Below are 6,000 nucleotides of genomic sequence, written 5' to 3' on the forward strand. Positions count from 1 at the left end.
AATGTTCAAACATTCCCTTCTTTTTGCTTCAACTTTCTTCTGTAGGGATTTTGGTAGCCTGTCTTCATTGATTGCACATTGCACCATTAAGAGCAGAGTGTGAAGGTTCAATTAGTAGGGTAAGAGCACAGTTTTGCTCAAAATATTGAAATGCACACAACATTATGGGTGACATACCAGAGTTCAAAAGAGGACAAATTGTTGGTGCACGTCTTGCTGGCGCATCTGTGACCAAGACAGCAAGTCTTTGTGATGTATCAAGAGCCACGGTATCCAGGGTAATGTCAGCATACCACCAAGAAGGACGAACCAAATCCAACAGGATTAACTGTGGACGCAAGAGGAAACTGTCTGAAAGGGATGTTCGGGTGCTAACCCGGATTGTATCCAAAAAACATAAAACCACGGCTGCCCAAATCACGGCAGAATTAAATGTGCACCTCAACTCTCCTGTTTCCACCAGAACTGTCCGTCGGGAGCTCCACAGGGTCAATATACACGGCCGGGCTGCTATAGCCAAACCTTTGGTCACTCATGCCAATGCCAAACGTCGGTTTCAATGGTGCAAGGAGCGCAAATCTTGGGCTGTGGACAATGTGAAACATGTATTGTTCTTTGATGAGTCCACCTTTACTGTTTTCCCCCACATCCGGGAGAGTTACGGTGTGGAGAAGCCCCAAAGAAGCGTACCACCCAGACTGTTGCATGCCCAGAGTGAAGCATGGGGGTGGATCAGTGATGGTTTGGGCTGCCATATCATGGCATTCCCTTGGCCCAATACTTGTGCTAGATGGGCGCGTCACTGCCAAGGACTACCGAACCATTCTTGAGGACCATGTGCATCCAATGGTTCAAACATTGTATCCTGAAGGCGGTGCCGTGTATCAGGATGACAATGCACCAATACACACAGCAAGACTGGTGAAAGATTGGTTTGATGAACATGAAAGTGAAGTTGAACATCTCCCATGGCCTGCACAGTCACCAGATCTAAATATTATTGAGTCACTTTGGATTTTTTGGAGGAGCGAGTCAGGAAACGTTTTCCTCCACCAGTATCACGTAGTGACCTGGCCACTATCCTGCAAGAAGAATGGCTTAAAATCCCTCTGACCACTGTGCAGGACTTGTATGTCATTCCCAAGATGAATTGACGCTGTATTGGCCGCAAAAGGAGGCCCTACACCATATTAATAAATTATTGTGGTCTAAAACCAGGTGTTTCAGTTTCATTGTCCAACCCCTGTATGTGCACAGTTTTAAGTGAGTGAGAGTAAATGTAGATCACTATAGGATGCCAGAGTGGTACAACAGTGCAGGTGATCATTGTGCAAGTATGGCAGTGCAAGTAAACCAGGAGTCCAAGCTGAGCATTAATGTAACGCATAGAGTTGCAGGTTACCTCCTGCCAGAGGGGAGAGTCTGAAAGAGTCTGTGACCGGGGTGGGAGGGATCAGCCAGAATCTTCCCAGCCCGCTTCAGGGTCCTGGAGGTGTACAGTTCCTGGAGCGACAGTAGACTGCAGCCAATCACCTTCTCAGCAGACCGAATGACACGCTGCAGCCTGCCCTCATCCTTGGCTGTAGCAGCGGCGTACCAGATGGTGATGGAGGAGGTGAGGATGTTTGGCTCCCACTTGAGATCCTGGGAGATGATGGTTCCCAGGAAGCGGAAAGATTCCACAGTGTCAATTGTGGAGTCACAGAGGGTGATGGGGGCAGGTGGTGCTGGGTTCTGCCTGAAGTCCACAACCATCTCCACTGTCTTTAGAGTGTTGAGCTCAAGGTTGTTCTGGTTGCACCAGTCCAACAGATGGTCCACCTCCCATCTGTACGCGGACTCGTCAACATCAGAGATGAGTCCGATCAGGGTGGTGTCGTCCACAAACTTCAGAAGCTTGACAGACTGGTGACTGGAGGTGCAGCTGTTGGTGTACAGGGAGAAGAGCAGAGGAGAGAGAACACAGCCTTGGGGGGAACCAGTGCTGATGGTCAGGGAGTCAGAGACGTGCTCCTCAACCTCACGCGCTGCTTCCTGTCAGACAGGAAGTCTGTGATCCACCTGCAGGTGGAGTCGGGCACACTCAGTTGGGAGAGCTTCTCCTGTAGCAGAACTGGGACGATGGTGTTGAAGGCAGAGCTGAAATCCACAAACAGGATCCTGGCATAGGTTCCTGTGGAGTCCAGGTGCCGGAGGATGAAGTGAAGGGCTAGGTTGACTGCATCATCTACAGACCTGTTGGCTCTGTAGGCAAACTGCAGGGGGTCCAGGAGGGGGTCGGTGATGTCTTTTAGGTGTGAGAGCGCAAGGCGCTCAAAGGACTTCATCACCACAGAGGTCAGGGCGACGGGTCTGAAGTCATTAAGCCCTGTGGTCCTTGGCTTCTTGGGAACAGGGACGATGGTGGAGGACTTGAAGCAGGCTGGCACATGACATGTCTCCAGTGAGGTGTTAAAAATGTCTGTGAAGACTGGAGACAGCTGATCAGCGCAGTGCTTCAGGCTGGCTGGTGAGACAGAATCTGGACCAGCAGCTTTCCGGGGGTTCTGTCTCCTGAAGAGTTTGTTGACGTCCCTCTCCTGGATGGAAAGAGCCGTCCCTGGTGTGGGTAGGGGGTTGGTGGGGGGGAACTTCAGGGTGGGGATTGGAGGTGCCAAGGCCCCTCTTGAGGTTGGGGAGGTGGGGGTGGTGGAATGTGGCTGCAGCTGTTGGGGGGTGTCGTGAGAGATGGTTGCAGGACTGTCCCTTTGTCTTTCAAAGCGGCAGTAGAACTCGTCCAGGTCATTGGCGAGGCGTCGGTCGTTGATGGAGTGGGGGGCTTTCGGCTTGTAGTTGGTGATTTGCTTGAGCCCTTTCCAGACAGACGCAGAGTCGTTGGCTGAGAACTGGTTTTGGAGCTTCTCAGAGTACAGTCATTTGGCCTCTTTCACTGCCTTGCCAAACTTGTACTTAGCCTCTCTGTATATGTCTTTGTCCCCACTCCTGAAGGCCTCTTCCTTATCCAGTCTTAATCAATAAACATATAGAAAAAAACAGCAACAACTCAAACAATTTTCTTCAATTTTAATCCAAAGTATAATACCACACACTCTTACATGACCTTTTTGAAAAAAGATGAAATTAAAATTTTTATAAATATGCTGTGGGAAGTCATTTTGTGGGAAGTCATTTTTAAAGAGCCACCATTTTATTTTTACGATTAGGTTTTAAGATAAATAACTTTTGCAAAACGTTATCTTTTATGGGATGCTGATATTTGTGGAAAGTGATGTAAAAAATGAGCACATAGTTTCCAACCTAATGAAAAAAATGACAAAAAAAAATGATATTGACACTTTTAGTGTCATTCTGTTGTGGAAATTCAATATTAATATTTCAATAAAAAACTTACAAATTGCTAAAAGCTGCATTTGTTATTATATCTATATTAAAAAAAAAATAATTTGTTGATTATCTATTATTTTTAGCCAAAGTTATTAAGAGCCACTTGCAGCTCTAGAGCTGCACATCGCAGACCCCTGGTATAAAGGAATAATCTTTTTGTAATGCATTTGATTTGCTATTTAGCAGGTTCTAAAATCATTTAAGTCTGACTACAATTCAGTTCAATACAGTTTATTTGTGCTGTGCAAATACCCAAATATTGCAACTACTGTCCCTAATCTGGGACGCATTATGATCTTTGTCACATTCTACAGTGACAAGTGGGGAATATTTAAAGGAGCTGTTCCTCTTCCCAGGAGTGGATCTCCTATGAAATACTCTTCAAGGTCCATTGTGGAATGCTGAGAGAAATAACCAAAAAAACAATGGCTCCATTCACAGGCCTCTACACGCCCCTGTTAACATGTTAGGAGTTAAGGTCAACAAGGACAATTAGAAGATTGAACACGTTCGACTTGTTTCAAAAAGCTGATTCATATTCCATGTAATTATTTCTAAATTGTAACTTAAATAAATCAAAATTTCAATTATTTGGGAGACAGTCAACAACTCACAATATCACCATTGGAGTAATGAAGAGACTTCAGAGTAAGTGTAAGTTCTCAGCTGTGGTTCTGTGTCACAACATCTGGCAAACAACGGTCTTTTAGAGATATATTGATCACTTTACAATTTATCTCTGCTTTTAAGCCCCCAACATTTGTAAATTATTTTTGCAGAACATGGAAATGAACATTTCACAAGTATATTCTGCCAACTTTAAAGTAAATCTTTAACCAAACTGTTTGTTCCTGCTGTAAATTGTGTAAATGTTTCTGTTTAACTTGAAGGAACAGTTGGTTAAATGAAAGTATCTAGATTACATTTAACAACATGTTATCAATGCATATATCAATTTATCAAGCAGTCAGCTTATCTGTTTTCTTTTGATTCCAGATTTTGTTCTAATCTAGGCTAAATATTAACTTGCAAAGAAAATAAATAGACGTCTGTCGTCGGAACTGACTTTTGCTCTTTTGTTTTACATGAAATGATTTCACCGGATAATAATTAGATCCATATTAGACTTAAAGATGTTATGGTTTGGACTCTTTAGAATATTTCATTACCTCTAAATGAGCAGCATGGATCATGTGTAGGAGGTGTTTCTGTGTGGGTTTGCTGATGATGCATCTCACATTTTCTCTGTGTCACATTTCACTGAGCTGCGTCCTGATTAGTGACTCGGGTCAATGAGGTCAGAACTAACCAGCAGCTGAACTCAGAAGTCCGATCACTCACAGGTCTTCTTTCTTCAGTTATGCAAGCTAAAAATAATAAATTCTTCAATTTAACTCAGTTGAGCTTAAGTTTAAATTTTTAATCAAATCTTCAGAAAATCTGAAATAGTGCGTTTTTTTTTAAATTATTTGTTCAACTTCATTAGTGAAATGCATACCTCCTATTATAAAAAGCCTCATCTTCCTCATATTTTTCAAATATTTGGCATTTAACAGTGCTCCAGTGGAAAGATGTCTAAACTCATAAAGTAAAGGATAGCTGTGTAACTATTGAATATTAAGTTTGTTGGTTAAGTGTTGTCCAACAGCTTTGGTGCCTAAATCAGGACTGTCTTTTTTCTGTTACAACCTTTTTTCTTGTAAAATTTGGAATAATTTATTTTCATGATTTAGATTTCTTTTAATGAGATGGAACAGAAATTGCTCAGAGGTTTTCCATTCATATATAGCCTAGAGTAGCGCACCCCCTACCCCACCTGTTGCTAAGAGCCGTTTGTCATCTGTCTAAAGGAAAGAAAATGTTCAATGTTTATCCTTCATTTAAAGAAAGACGTAACCATCTGTATATGGGTTTCATACTAATAAATTAGAAGATTGTAGAATGTTACATAGATTCAAAAACATTTTTATACAGAGTTGTTATGTTATGACCTACATAAATGACAGCCTCCACAAGGAGGGTAAACCAGAAAATGTAATTGCTAAAGTAGTCTGGTGTGCACACAGGGTTGTATCTACGCCTATCAATGGTAAGTTAAGTAAACTAAAAAAGTATGGTAGAAAAAGATGCATAAGCAACAGGGTTAGTAGGCTTGTGAGGATTGTGAAGCAAACCCCATTGAAGATGGTGGAGATTCACATGATGTTGGCTGCAGGTGGAGTCAGGGCAACCAGAGGCAACACACACAGACATATCCAGGAAATCAGACAGTTCCTGCATAAATGAGGTGAGCACCTCCTTCTGCACCTCAAAACTCCAGCCCCCACCCGCTAAACATTTCACCCCCTAAAACCCAACATCAGCAGAGCCTCCAACCCTACCATGTTGGCAAAAAAGCCTTTTTTTGATAGGTTGATTGTGCTCCTTCAACCCCCACACACTCTTTTTATGACACCCTGGGCAACTGCCCATATTGCCCATATCAAAAGCCACATCAGATGATTTGTGGTGTCATGTCTTCTGCTGGTGTTGATCCACTGCGTTTTTTCAGGTCCAAAGTCAGTGCAGCCGTCTACCAGGAACTTTTAAGGTACCTAATGCTTCCTTCTTCTGACA

This window comes from Girardinichthys multiradiatus, chromosome 23 (genome assembly GCF_021462225.1).
Source record: "Girardinichthys multiradiatus isolate DD_20200921_A chromosome 23, DD_fGirMul_XY1, whole genome shotgun sequence".
NCBI classification, from domain to species: domain Eukaryota; kingdom Metazoa; phylum Chordata; class Actinopteri; order Cyprinodontiformes; family Goodeidae; genus Girardinichthys; species Girardinichthys multiradiatus.